Source organism: Hypanus sabinus, chromosome 7 (assembly GCF_030144855.1).
Source record: "Hypanus sabinus isolate sHypSab1 chromosome 7, sHypSab1.hap1, whole genome shotgun sequence".
NCBI lineage: Eukaryota > Metazoa > Chordata > Chondrichthyes > Myliobatiformes > Dasyatidae > Hypanus > Hypanus sabinus.
Window position 1 is genome coordinate 141,497,693 of NC_082712.1, and position 14,064 is coordinate 141,511,756.

A 14,064-nucleotide genomic window follows, 5' to 3' on the forward strand; every position below is an offset into this window, starting at 1 on the left:
CAACGAATCAAATTAGGCCCAAAATTAAACTTTTCTAAGGTCTTAAAAAGATAATTCCACTCAATCCTATCAAAGGCTTTTTCTGCATCTAAGGATAATATACACTCTGATATTTTTTTGGATGGTGAATATATCACATTCAATAACCGACGTATATTAAAATGTGAGTAATGATTTTTAATAAATCCTGTCTGGTCATGTGATATTATAGATGGTAGAATATTTTCAAGTCTTCGAGCTAAGATTTTGGCTAAAGTTTTTGCATCAATATTTAATAAAGAAATCGGTCTGTATGAAGAACATTCAGCTGGATTTTTATTTTTTTTAAGAATAAGAGAAATAAAAGCTTCATAAAAAGATTGAGGGAGTTTACCTGATTTAAAGGACTCTGATAAAACAGAGGATAAATAAGTTGTAAGTAACGTAGTGGAAGTTTTATAGAACTCCCCAGGAAAGCCATCAGGTCCTGGGGTCTTACCAGAATGTAAAGCACGTTTCGCCTCAGCCACTTCTTCATTGGAAATAGGCTGATCTAACTGTGTTAGACTATCAGCAGACAATGTAGGAATGTTGATATTACTGAAAAAAACATTCATATAGGTATCATCTGAAGAAGAGTCAGACTGATACAACTTAAGGTAAAAGTCTTTAAATACGTTGTTAATTTCAGAATGGTCGGATGTCTTATTTCCATTATCTTTAAAAATTTCTGTGATTTGATGATTAACTGTAAAAGATTTTAAGCGATTGGCTAATAAACTACCAGTTCTATCCCCATGAATGTAAAATTGAGTTTTATCTCTCAACAGCTGTCGTTCAATTGGGTAAGTCAGCAGAAGATTATACTTGGATTGGATTTCAATACGCTTATTATATATACTTGGATCTAGAGACAGGGCATACTTTCGATCAAGATCTTTTAATATTGCTGCTAGGTCCGACCTTTGTCAGCTTTTTTCTTTATATAGGTAGAGTAAGAGATAATTTCTCACGAATATATGCTTTAAAAGTATCCCAGACTATATTACCAGCAGTATCTCCTTTAAAATTTTCTTTAAAGAAAAAGTAATATGGTTTTCCAAAAACTTTAGAAAATTTTTATCAGATAACAATGATAAGTTAAAACACCAACTTCCATTTGGTACAGAGTAAACAGGTAATCTTAAAGCCAGAAGCACAGGTGCATGATCAGACAAAGCAATCTCCTTATAATCACAGGATCGTACCAGTGGAAGCAAGTTTCTATCTATAAAAAAAAATCAATCCGAGAGTACATATGATGAACCTGAGAGAAATATGAATATTCCTTTTCTTGGGGGTGTAAAATACGCCACACGTCAAGAATACCACATTGAGATAAAAAAGATTTAAAAAGTAAGACTGATTTATTAGTGACAGGGGTTTTACTTGAAGAGCGGTCTAACATAGGGTCAAACCAAAAATTAAAATCTCCACCCATCACTAAGGAATACCAATTCAAATCAGGCAGAAAAGAGAAAAGACGTTCAAAGAACAAGGAGTCATCTGTATTTGGAGCGTATACATTCACAAATACGATTAGTTTATTCCCAAGACTACCTGAAACAATAACAAAGTGCCCATTTGTATCAGAAATTACGTTATGTTGAATAAAGGATAAATTCTGGTCAAACAGGATAGAGACGCCTCTCGATCTAGATTGAGAGGGTGAGTGAAAATGTATATCCTTCCATGCTTTGAAAGAACGTGAAATAACATCTTTACGAATATAGGTTTCTTGGAGAAAGGTTATATGAGTTTTAAGTTTCCGGATATAAGAGAAAATCTTATTTCGTTTAACAGGTTTATTTAGACCTTTCACATTAAAACTGAGTATATTAATAAAAGAATCCATCAAGTATCCTTCAGTAATGCATAAAAGGCAATCACAGCCACGTAGATAGTGAATAAGTAAAACAGTAAAAACATCCAATCAGCTTTATAGAAGAACCCATTTCCCCCCCCTCCCCCCAAAGAGAGAAATCAGCCAAGGGAGGGTGAAGACTAATTCTAACGTTCCCAACCCAAAAACTCCGGTGGCTCCAGAAAATATATATGTATAGCTGTAGTGAATAAACAATTGTAAATATATATATATACACACACAAAAAAAATATATCAAAGTAAAAAAGTTTGCTAATTATGATTAAAAAAAACCATAGGAAAATAAAAGTATTAGTCTCAGTAAAAAAAGGAAAGACAGATAAGGAAAATCAAATATGGAAAATCAATAAGTAAAACAACATATACTCGTGGGTGCAAAAAAAGAGTAAAGAAACAAATCGAAGATAATTAAAAAGGGAAGCGGTTTAGATAGCTTCCTATATAACACTGAGAGAATATAACGTATTGTTTAAAAAGAGCTGCAAAAAACAGCAAAAGAGAAAATGGATGCAGTCTGCCTCATGTTTTGCATAGTTTGAAAGATAACAAGGCGCCAGTTACTTAGTCAAACAAATGATTAAGACTTCTTAAAACCAAGAAACCTTGTTATCAACAAAACACCAATTATTTGATTGAACACCTGAAATTAAAACATTTAACATAAAACAACTCAAAGTTGAATTTAAGGTTGGAGACTTTGTAAAAGTTTCTTAGCTTCTTCAGGCTTCGTAAACCAAGAAACCTTATTATCAGAAGTAGTAACCTTGAGTTTACATGGATCTCTGAGAGAAAAGCGACAGCCAAGCTTAAAAAGATCAGACATGACCTCTTTAAAAGCCTGTCTAGCTCTGAGAAATTCCGGTGGATAATCTTGAACGATCTGAAACTGTTGATCATGAAATTGTAATGTACGTTTCTTCCTTGATTCACGAAGTGTTGATACAACATATGGGTAAGCTGCAATGACAAAGGCACGAGTTCTAATATGAAGTCAAACTCACACAAGTGAGTTTAGTATGAAGGTCAATATTAGCAAGAAAAACTACAATTGCAAAAATAGATATTGTCCATCACAAGTATGCCAGTTTAGCAGGGAGAAATGCAGTAGTGGGAATAGGAAAGGACATTGTGCCTCAGTGCATGTCTAAAGCCAGGACTCAAAAGAGCTATTGCTGTTTTTCAAGGAGACATTCAATTGATTCATGAACCTTTACCTCTCTCCATCTAGTAATCTCTTCCAATGTTCCAAGAACTTGGAATAAAGTGGATGTTTCAGGGGGCTGGTATTGGGAATGGGAACAAAATAGCCTGCCATAGACACTACATAGTAACATGAAGAGTCGGCGTGAAAATCCCAGGAGATCAGCCATTTCTGAGATACACCAAGTACCCTGTCCAGCATCAACAATCATTCCTCTGCCAAGGTCACTTAGATCACATTTTTCCCCATTCTGATGTTCGATCTGAACAGCAACTTGAACCTCTTGACCATGTCGCATTGCTTTTCTGCATTGAGTTGCTGCCACATGGTTTGGCTGATTAGATATTTGCATTACTGAATAGATGTACATGCGTACTTAATAAAGTGGCCCCTGAGTATAGTAGTGAGTCATCAACTTATCAATCAGGAGGAGCTCCTCCTCAAAGTTGTCTGTCCACAGATATTCACTTCCACCTACTGTTTCCTTCAGATCAACATGCAAGCCATGATAATAACTTATGTATCATCAGTGCAACTGGTGCATCATTTCTCCAAATATTTTTCATTCTTGCTTGTTATGAGGTTACATCTCACCTCCAATCAGGTCCTCTCAGATGTGGAACAAATGGGAAGCTGTTCAACCCAGTGCAACTCCATTCTAGAACAAAGGTCAGCGAAATCTTTGGAGTTGAGCTGTAGAGTACTTGAAAGCTGAGCTCCTAAATATCATCAGCTTGTTCTCAAGGCAATATAATGTATCAGGAGCACACAGAGGACAAAGCATCAAAGCATAGGGAACCTTTGCAATCTACCTAGCCACCTTTCTTGTCAGACACATTTGTGGAAAAAGTCTGCAGTTCCCATACTGGTTTCATCATCTACCTCAGAACCCATGAAGCAGGAGTAGAAGTAAGTAGCCATCAGTCCTGAGAAGAAACTCGGGCCTTTACCTCTCAATTACTCCTATGTAAATTGATAAATGATTAAATGGTTAGAATTGTTTGGTCAAGTCCCAATTTTGTAAGGTATCCCAAAATAATGCAACCTGTTACACATTACTGCTTTATTTATATTTCATTTGGGAGTAAGCAGTGTTTTTGACTGTGCATAGTGAATAACAAAATCATAAGCTTTCATGATACTCATCTTTAATTTAGTTACTTTCATGATTTGTGAATGATATCTGTTTCTGTACTGATAATCTCCTGCGTACACACACAACACTCAATGAACCCTGCTGGTGTAACCTCTAAAAAGTTATCAATATTGATTCCACTAGAGAGATGGGTTTATTAGTATATTGTGAAAGTGATAACCTGCTGATTATTTTGACAGACTTGGAAATCTTCCAACAGGCCTTGTCAGTCCCATTAAATCAAGTAATATTGGTCTGAAAAATCATTGTTTTGTATCAATTGTGCAAGAAAAACCTCCGTAGATAACTGAAGAACACACTATTTAGGAATTGCCCATATCTTGATTACTTAGATCATCGAACATAGAAGAGTACTGCACAGGAACAGGCCATTCGGCCCACAATGTTGTGCTGAACCAGCTAAAAAGCAAATCAAACACAGCCAACCTCTAATCCTTCCTACCTACACAATGCCCATAATCCCCTCCACCATCTTTACATCCATATGTCTATCTAAACATCTCTTAAAAGCCTCTAATGTATTTGCCTCTACCACTATACCAGGCAACGTATTTCAGGCATTCACCACTCTCTGAGTAAAAAAAAACTTACCTCTCAAAACATTCCATTTGAACCTACCCCCTTTCACCTTCAATGCATGCCCTCACGTACTAGGCATTTCAACCCTGGGAAACAGATGGTCACTGTCTACTCCGTCTATGCCTCTCATAATCTTATAATTATCATCAGATCGGCCCTCCATCCCCTGCAGTTTGTCTACCGGGAGCACATTGGAGTCGACGATGCTGTCATCTCCCTGCTGAGCAGAGCCTACTCCCATTTGGATAAGCAGGGCAGCACTGTTAAGGTCATGTTTTTTAATTTCTCTGTTGCCTTCAATAACATACAGCCTTTCAATGCAGTTTGGCACTTCCATTGTATCCTGGATAATGGTCTACCTGACTGGCAGAGCACAGTTTGTGCGGCTTCAGAGCTGTGTGTCAGACATGGCTATAAGCAGCACTGGGGCCCCAAAGGGGATTATGTTGGCTGCCTTCCTGTTTACCCTGTATACCTTGGACTTTAAATACAACACTGAGTCATGGCATCTGTAGAAATTCTCTGATGACTCAACAATTACTGGGTGTATAAAGGGAGGTCGGGAGGATGCATACAGGGCCTTGGTGGGGGACTTCGTCAAATGGTGCAAGCTGAATCATCTGCAGCTCAACAAGAAGACAAAGGAGGTGATGATGGACTTTAGGAAGACTAAGCCTGCACAGCTCCCTGTTACTATTGATGGTGAGGATGTGGATGTAGAGAGGACCTACAAGTACCTGGGGATCCACCTGAATAACAGACTTAAGTGTAGCACCAACACAGAGGCTGTGTACAAGAAGGGCCAGAGTTGCCGCTACTTCCTGAGGAGACTGAGGTCCTTTGGAGTGTGCAGGCCTCTCCTTCACATGTTCTACCAGTCTGTTGTCACCAGTACAATCTTCTACGTGGTGGTGTGCAGGGACAATGACATCAACATGGGTGATGTCAACAGATTCAATAAACTGACTAGAAAGGCTGGTTCTGTTGTGTCCTTCAGTGTGTCCAGTTTGACTTCTACAACAGAACCATCCTTTCTAATCAGAAGTCAAACTGGACACACTGGAGGCTGTGGTAGAACAAAGGACCCTATGGAAAATCCTGGCAATTCTGGACAACGTTTCTTACCCTCTGTATGCCACCTTGGCTGAAGAGACGAGCACTTTTAGTTAAAGACTAAGACAACCACACTTCTCCAAAGAGTGCTGTATGAGGTCATTCTTACCCTTGGCCACTAGGCTCTATAATGAGTCAACCTATAGCTAGGGAAGTGAAGACACCATCCTGTTAGACAGTTCGTGGTAACTTTTTATTCTTTCTACTTTTCTTCTAATATTTATATCTGTGCACCTGTAAAGCTACTCTGACACTGTAATTTCCTTTGGGATCAATGAAGTATCTATCTTTCTCTCTGTCTAAACCTTGATTGAATCTACCCTCAGCCTCCACAGCTCCAGAGAAAACAACCCAAGTTTATCCAACCTCTCGTGATGGCACGTGCTCACTAAACTAAGTAGTATCTTGGTAAAATTCTTCTGCACCCCCTCCAAAGCCTCGACATCCTTCCTGTGGGGCAACCAAAACTGTCTGTAATACTCCAAATGTGGCCTATCCAGGGTTTTATAAAGTTGCAACAATACCTTTTGACTTTTGAACCTCAGTGCCTTGATTAATAAAAGCAAGCATTCCAGAAGCCTTCTAAACCACTGTATCGACCTGTGCAGCCACTCTCAAGGAGCCATGAACTTGGATCCCAATATATCTCTGCTCAGCAACACTGTTAAAGATCTTGCCCTTAACAGTGCACTGTCCCATTGCAGCAACTCTGTGTTAACTCTGAGTTAAGCTTCATCTACCATTTCTCTGGCTATATCTGCAACTGATCTATATTGTGCTATATTCTTTGCCAGTCTTCTACACCATCCATAATTCCAGCAATCTAGATATCACCCACAAACTTATTAAAACACACATCTACATTTTCATTCATATACATCACAAACAGCAGAGGCACCAGCACAGATCCCTGTCAAACGCCATACTGAAATCCATGTAGACAACATCTACTGCCCTACTCATCAATCTCACTCGTCACCTTTTCAAAATACTTAATCAAGTTGTTAAGACATGAACTGCCAAGCACAAAGCCATGCTGGCTCTCCTAATTAGGCCATGGATTTCCAAATGCTTATATATCCTGTTCCTAAGAATTTTCTCTAACAATCTCCCTACAACTGATGGGAGACTTGCCAGTCTATAGTTTCCAGGATTTTCCTTTGTTCCTTTCTGAAACAGTGGTCCAACATTAGCTACTCACCTGTGTCTAGAGAGGACATGAAGATGCTAGTTAAAGCCCCAGCAATCTCGTCTCTTGCCTCCCTCAATGAGCTGGGGTTAATCACATCAGGCCCTGGGAAATTATCCACCTTAGAACTCATTTGGAGGCCCAACACTTCCTCCTCCTTGACCTCTATACCCCCTAACATATTTACACACTCAGCACTGATCTCCTAGTCCTCCGTATCCTTTCCTTTGGTAAATACTGGAGAACTCATCAAGTACTTCATTCAAATTCTCCACATTCAAGCAAATGCTCCCTCCTTTATCCTTGAGTGGCCACCTTTTCTCTTGTTATCCTCTTACTGTTGATTTAGGTATAGAATGCCTTTGATTCACATTAATCCTACTGGCCAAGGACTTTTCATGGCCCCTTCTGTCATTCCTAATTCCCTTCTTTAGTTATGTTCTGGTTTCTTTATACCCCTCATGTGGTTTGGTTGATCCTAACTTCTGAAGCTTTACATACTTATCCTTTTTCTTATTGACTAAATTCATCACCTCTCTGGACATCCAAGGTTCTCTTATCTTTCTATCCCTATCCTTTCTTCTAAGAGGAACATACCTTCTTGTACCCTGTACAATTGATCTTTAAACACCCTCCACATGTCTGATGTGGACTTGCCAGAATAATTGTGTTCCCAATTAGCTTCCTTAGGTCCTGCCTAATATCCTCATAATGTGCCTTACTCCAATTTAAGACTCTCCCGCAAGGACCATGTCTATCCTTATCTATAGCTATCCTGAAAGCTAAGGAGTTGTAGTCGCTGTTGCCTAACTGCTCACCCACTGAAAGGTCAGTCACCTTCTCTGATACCCTCCTGAATCCTGTAACCTGTAAGTCCTTATCATAAATAAAATCCTGTAAATTCTTTGAAACTTTGTGGAAACACATATTTTAAGTTCAGGCAGCATTTTACATTTTAATACTACCTGGAAGTTTTGGTTTAAATCCAGATGAAATGTATACTTTTGATTGGTTGATTAAATATATAATGGCTAATTGTTCTCAGAAGGCTATATTTTAAATGGTGGAAATATTTTCATGTTTTCAGTGTTAACCCATTTAAGTTGGACATGTTAATGATTGAGTGAATAGGATTGCGAGCAGAACCTGAATTAGAATCAAGTTTGTTATCACTGCCCATGGGTTCACAAGTCTGATTCTGCAGGGAAGAAGCTGTTCCTAAAACATTGAGCGTGGCTCCTGTACCTCTGCCGTACTGGTAGAAACTTAAAGCTAGAATTACCCTGAGTCCTCAAAGATGAATGCCACCTGTTTGAGGCACCGCCCCTTGAAGGTGTCCTCAATGGTGGGGAGGATTGTGCTGGCTGAGTCTACAACTCTCTGCAGCCTATTTTAATCCTGCACATTGCAGTGAATCCAGGCCCGTGTTCATACGGGAGTTCATTCCAGCCATGACCAATCTCTCAAGCCACCTCATCCAGTGGATGTGAGTGCTACCCGGGAGATAGTCATTAGCTCACCCTGCTCTTCTTGGGCACCAGGGTGATTGATGCACCTGCAGCAGTGAGAGGGTGCAGATATCTCTGGCATATTTATAGACGACATTTGAGGTATGCTTTGCCAAACGGTAGAGCTACGAGCTGCGAGCTAAGTGTGCATCCTTGAGGTGCGCCTTTGTTGATTGCCAGCAAGAAGGAGCTATTATTTCTGATCTACGCTGACGAGTGTACTGATGAGGAAGTCAAGGGTCCAGTTGCAGGGGAAGGTATAGAGGCATGTTGATTAGTACTGAGGGGGTGATGTTGTTGAACACTAAACTATAATCAATAACAGCAGCTTAATGTATTTGTTGCTGTTGTTAGTGACAGACACAACTAAGTGAAGTGTTAGTGCTCAAGTGCACTGTATTTAATCAACCCATGAAGGACTGGAGAGAAATAACATATCTCAAATTGGTTATAAATTAATTGAACAACAAACTCTGAAATTAAATTCCCAGGGAAGAGTAACAATATTTTTTTAATAAAAAAAGGAACATACAATGTGACGAAAAACTTCATCTCATTGTGACAGAGAAGACAGAATAGGATGAAGGTAAAGGTAAAATCCTTGTATTTTTGAGACTCACTACAAGCTGGTCTCTTCTAATTACTTTGATTGATTGTTTGTAAAAGTAACTCTGGAGAGTTGTGATAATTATAACGCCACAAAAACCTACAAATGCTGAAAATCTGAAATGAAAACAGAATTACTGATCAGACAGCAAGTGACAGCAAGAGAATTAAATTAATGTTTTAGGACAATGACCTTCTCTCAGAACTTTAATGCATACATTTGGGACAGGCTTTACAGTAATTATTTCTCTTTCCTGTCCATCACCTTTTATATGAAATTGAAGTGCAACCGTCAGTCATCCTGTTGGCAACTAGGTCATAGAGTCAGAAAGCACAAAAGCAGGATCTTCAGTTCAACGCATCCATATCAACCAAGAGGTCTATCTGAGTGAGAAGTGAACGTGGAAGGTTTGTGGATGACATGAAAATTGTTGTTGTGGATCATAAGGAAGGTTGTAAAGGCCACAGTGAGATATAGATTATAAGGAAAGTTTAATGGAGTGTTGGCATATGGAATTTACGTCCAACAAGTTCAAGGAGATGCATTTTGGGAAGTCAAATAGCATATATAACATTTTATATAAATGAACTCTGAAGAACAGTAAAACCTAAAGCTCAAGTCCATAGTACCCTGAAAGTGGCAAGGTAGATCAATGAGTAGTAAAGAATGCACCCTCAGTCCCCACTTTGCACCCATACACCTGCTTGTTAATGCAAATATCTAATCATGAAGTAATACCGGATTTATACCATCCACAAACCTGTAAGAAAGCATTTACGTGGGCTAAAAATGACCTGGGACTCAGGTCGGCTGGTGTTTACCGGATCGAATGTGAATGAGGTGCGTGATGGAAACCCACGTCAAGGAGCACAGGAGGTGTATTTGTTTGAAACTGGCGGTAGTGGAACATTACATTTGGGGACTGGAGGTGGGGTGAAGTCAAAATGGTACTAAATGGCAGCCCTTTTGCTTGCATCTTTGGAAACAGCTCTATTTCTGTTTGATTTTTCTTTCCTTTTCAAGATTGTTTTGAAGACCCTGGCCTGGAGCTACAGACTGACTTCAGTTCCCTGCGAGAATGGGACCCGCTCTTAGGGACTCACGACTGGCCGCTTTTTGATACAGCAAGGAAGGCGAGTGCATCTTCAGGGTTCTGGATTTCTGTGGCTCTGGGGAGGATTTGATTCTAGGCCGGTGCTGCTGACTGAAGCATCGTGGAAGGACACGGAACATCGGGAGCAGCGGGTTAACTGCCGGGGGTTCTGTGCCCAGAGAGCTGTGCCTTCTTGGTGCCGACTCTCCGGGCACAGAGCCCGGAAAAAGCAACGCAACAGACTTTTAATATGAGTTGTTTGTTATGTTTCCCCACTCGCTGTGAAATGGGGACACCTCTTTTTTCCTTATTAGGGAGAACGAGAGAGCCTGCGGTATGTCAGATTATCAGGTGAATGAGTAGTCTTTGGGGTGCTGCAAGCCTGTGTCTTTATTGATGCTTTGCTGCACGTTTGAGTGCTCGGTGGAGGACGCTGATTTTGTTTTTGCTGGTGGGGGAGGGGGTTTCATTGCCTTGCTACTGCTTGTGCATGGGAGGGGGCAGCTGGGGGGGCTTTGGGCTTTTGATGTTTTAACTGTCATTCATTCTTTGAGGCACTCCTGTGTTTCTATGGATGTTTGTGCAGTAAAAGAGTTTCTGGATGTATATTGTATACATTTCTCTGACATTAAGTGTACCTATATCTATTAAAACACTGACCATATAATTGACTTCGATGGCCTTAACTACTGTGCCGCGCCAATAGCTTTTGGGACCACCTGGTGAAGGAAGCCATTGAAATAAATCTAGAGAAAGAGAATTTTAAAAAGGACGAAAGTCTTACCCTAATTAGGAACTGAAATTAACTTGTAACCAAGGTGGGACAGTGGAAACCTGATTAGATGAGGACTAACCAATCAGGATGAAGATGGCAAAGTTTGTCATTGAAACTTCAGTTAAAGTCAATACCAGTACCCGGCTAGAAGCCAGAGAAGAGTTTATTCATAATTTTTAATCAGTCAATCATGTGGCAGCAGGTTAATGCATTAAAGCATGCAGATTTGATCAAGAGTTTCAGTTGCTGTTTAGACCAAACAACAGAAGGGGAAAGAAATGGTATCTAAGTAATTTTGACCATAGAATGATTGTTGGTGTCAGACAAGGTGGTTTGAGTATCTCAGAAACTGCCAATCTCCTGGAATTTTCATGCACAACTGCCTCTAGATTTTACAGGGACTTTTGCGATAGACAAATTAAAACATCTAGTGAGCGGCAGTTCTGTGGGCGAAAAAGCCTCTTTAATGAGAGAGCTCAGAGGAGATTGCCCATACCGGTTCAAGCTGACAGGAAGGGGATAGTAACTCAAAAAAACATGCATTGCCACAGTGGCTTACAGAAGAGCATCTCTGAATGCACAACACATTGAACTTTGAAGTCGATGGGCTGCAGTAGCCAAAAACCACGCCGGGTTCAAGTCCCATACCTAATAAAGTGGACACTGAGTGTATATCAGAATCAGAATCAGGTTTATTATCACTGGCATGTATCATAAAATTTGTTAACCTAGCAGCAGCAGTTCAATGCAATACATGATAATGTAGAAAAAAATAATAATAAATAAATAAGTTGTTGTTGTTTGTCCTTCGGAGTCGAAGACGACCACGACTTCTGTCAGGTGGAGGGTTTGTGGCTGTGGGTCCGGAGGTGACTGGTGAGGCCAGTCCGGCCCTGAAAGCTCACCCACATGTGGGACACATGAGGGTAGGTGCTGCAGTGGAAGTGGAGGTAGCTCGAGCCTTGCGCGCGGCACGTTTCCTCTGAGCCTCTGCGGTGCGTCTGATTTCTGCTGCATACGCTCCTTTATTGGTCCTGCTCCACCAGGTTGGGCGGTCCAGAGCAAGCGATTCCCAGCTACTGGGATTGATGTTGAGGTTTTTGAGGGACACTTTGAGGCAGTCTTTGAAACGTTTCTTCTGCCCTCCAACCGAGCGCTTGTCCTGGCTCAGCTCTCCATACAGCAGCTGTTTTGGTAGTCGACTGTCAGACATCCTGACGACATGGCCAGCCCATCTGACTTGGGCTTTCTGTAGGAGGGTGTAGATGCTGTGGGTGCTAGCCCGCTCCAGGACCTCCGTGTCTGGGACTTTGTCCTGCCATCGTACATGGAGAAGTCTGCGGAGGCAGCTCAAGTGGGAGTGGTTGAGCTGATTAGCGTATCTGCTGTAGACAGTCCAGGTCTCGCTGGCACAGAGGAGGGTGGTGAGAACCACTGCTCGGTAGACCTTCAGCTTGGTGGTAAGGCTGAGTCCTCTCCGCTCCCGTACATTCTCACGGAGTCTCCCAAAGGCGGCACTGGTTTTGGCAAATAAATAAGTAAATCAATTACAGTATATGTATATTGAATAGATTATAAATCATGCAAAAAACAGAAATAATATATATTAAAAATGTAAGGTAGTGTTCATGGGTTCAATGTCCACTTAGGAATCGGATGGCAGAGGGGAAGAAGCTGTTCCTGAATCACTGAGTGTGTGCCTTCAGGCTTCTGCACCTCCTAGCCGATGGTAACAGTGAGAAAAGGGCATTTCCTGGGTGCTGGAGGTCCTTAATAATGGACACTGCCTTTCTGAGACATCACTCCTTGAAGATGTCCTGGGTACTTGATAGGCTAGTACCCAAGATGGAGGTGACTAAATTTACAACCCTCTGCAGCTTCTTTTGGTCCTGTGCAGTCACCCCTCCATACAGTCAGTGATGCAGCCAGTCAGAATGCTCCCCACGGTACATCTATAGAAGTTTTTGAGTATATTTGTTGACATACCAAATTTATTCAATCTCCTAATGAAGTTTAGTCGTTGTCTTGCCTTCTTTATAACTGCATTGATATGTTGGGACCAGGTTAGGTCCTCAGAGATCTTGACACCCAGGAACTTGAAGCTTCTCACTCTCTCCACTTCTGATCCCCCAATGAGGGTTAGTACATGTTCCTTTATCTTACCATTCCTGAAGTTCGCAATGAACTCTTTCATTTTACTGACGTTGAGTGCAAGGTTGTTGCTGCAACACCATTCCATTAGTTGGCATATCTCACTCCTGTACGCCCTCTCGTCACCACCTGAGATTCTACCAACAATGGTTGCATCATCAGCAAGTTTATAGATGGTACTTGAGCTATGCCTAACCGCAGTCATAGGTATAGAGAGAGAGCAGAGCAGTGGACTAAGCACACACCCCTGAGGTGCACCAAAGTTGATCATCAGCGAGGAGAATATGTTATCACCAATTCACACAGATTGTGGTCTTCTGGTTAGGAAGTTGAGGATCCAATTGCAGAGGGAGGTACAGAGGCACAGGTTCTGCAACTTCTCAATCAGGATTGTGGGAATGGTCATATTAAATCCTGAGCTATAGTCAATTAATAGCATCCTGACATTGATGTTTGTATTTTCCAGGTGGTCTAAGGCCGTGTGAAGAGCCATTGACCTATTGTGGCAATGGGCAAATTGCAATGGGTTCAGGTATGACATACTTGCTTTCATAGCTGGGGCACAGAATCTAAGGGTTGGAACATTATGCTATATGTTATCATTTTACCAAACATCCAAGTCAGGGTGCACTTGGACTCTTGAATCAGAATCAGAATCACATTTATCATCACTGACATACAGTATGTCAGAATTTGTTCTTTAGCAGCAGTACATTACAATACATAAAAATATTATAAGTTAAAATAAAAAAAATATTTTAAAAAGTAGTGAAAAAAGGCAGCAATGTAA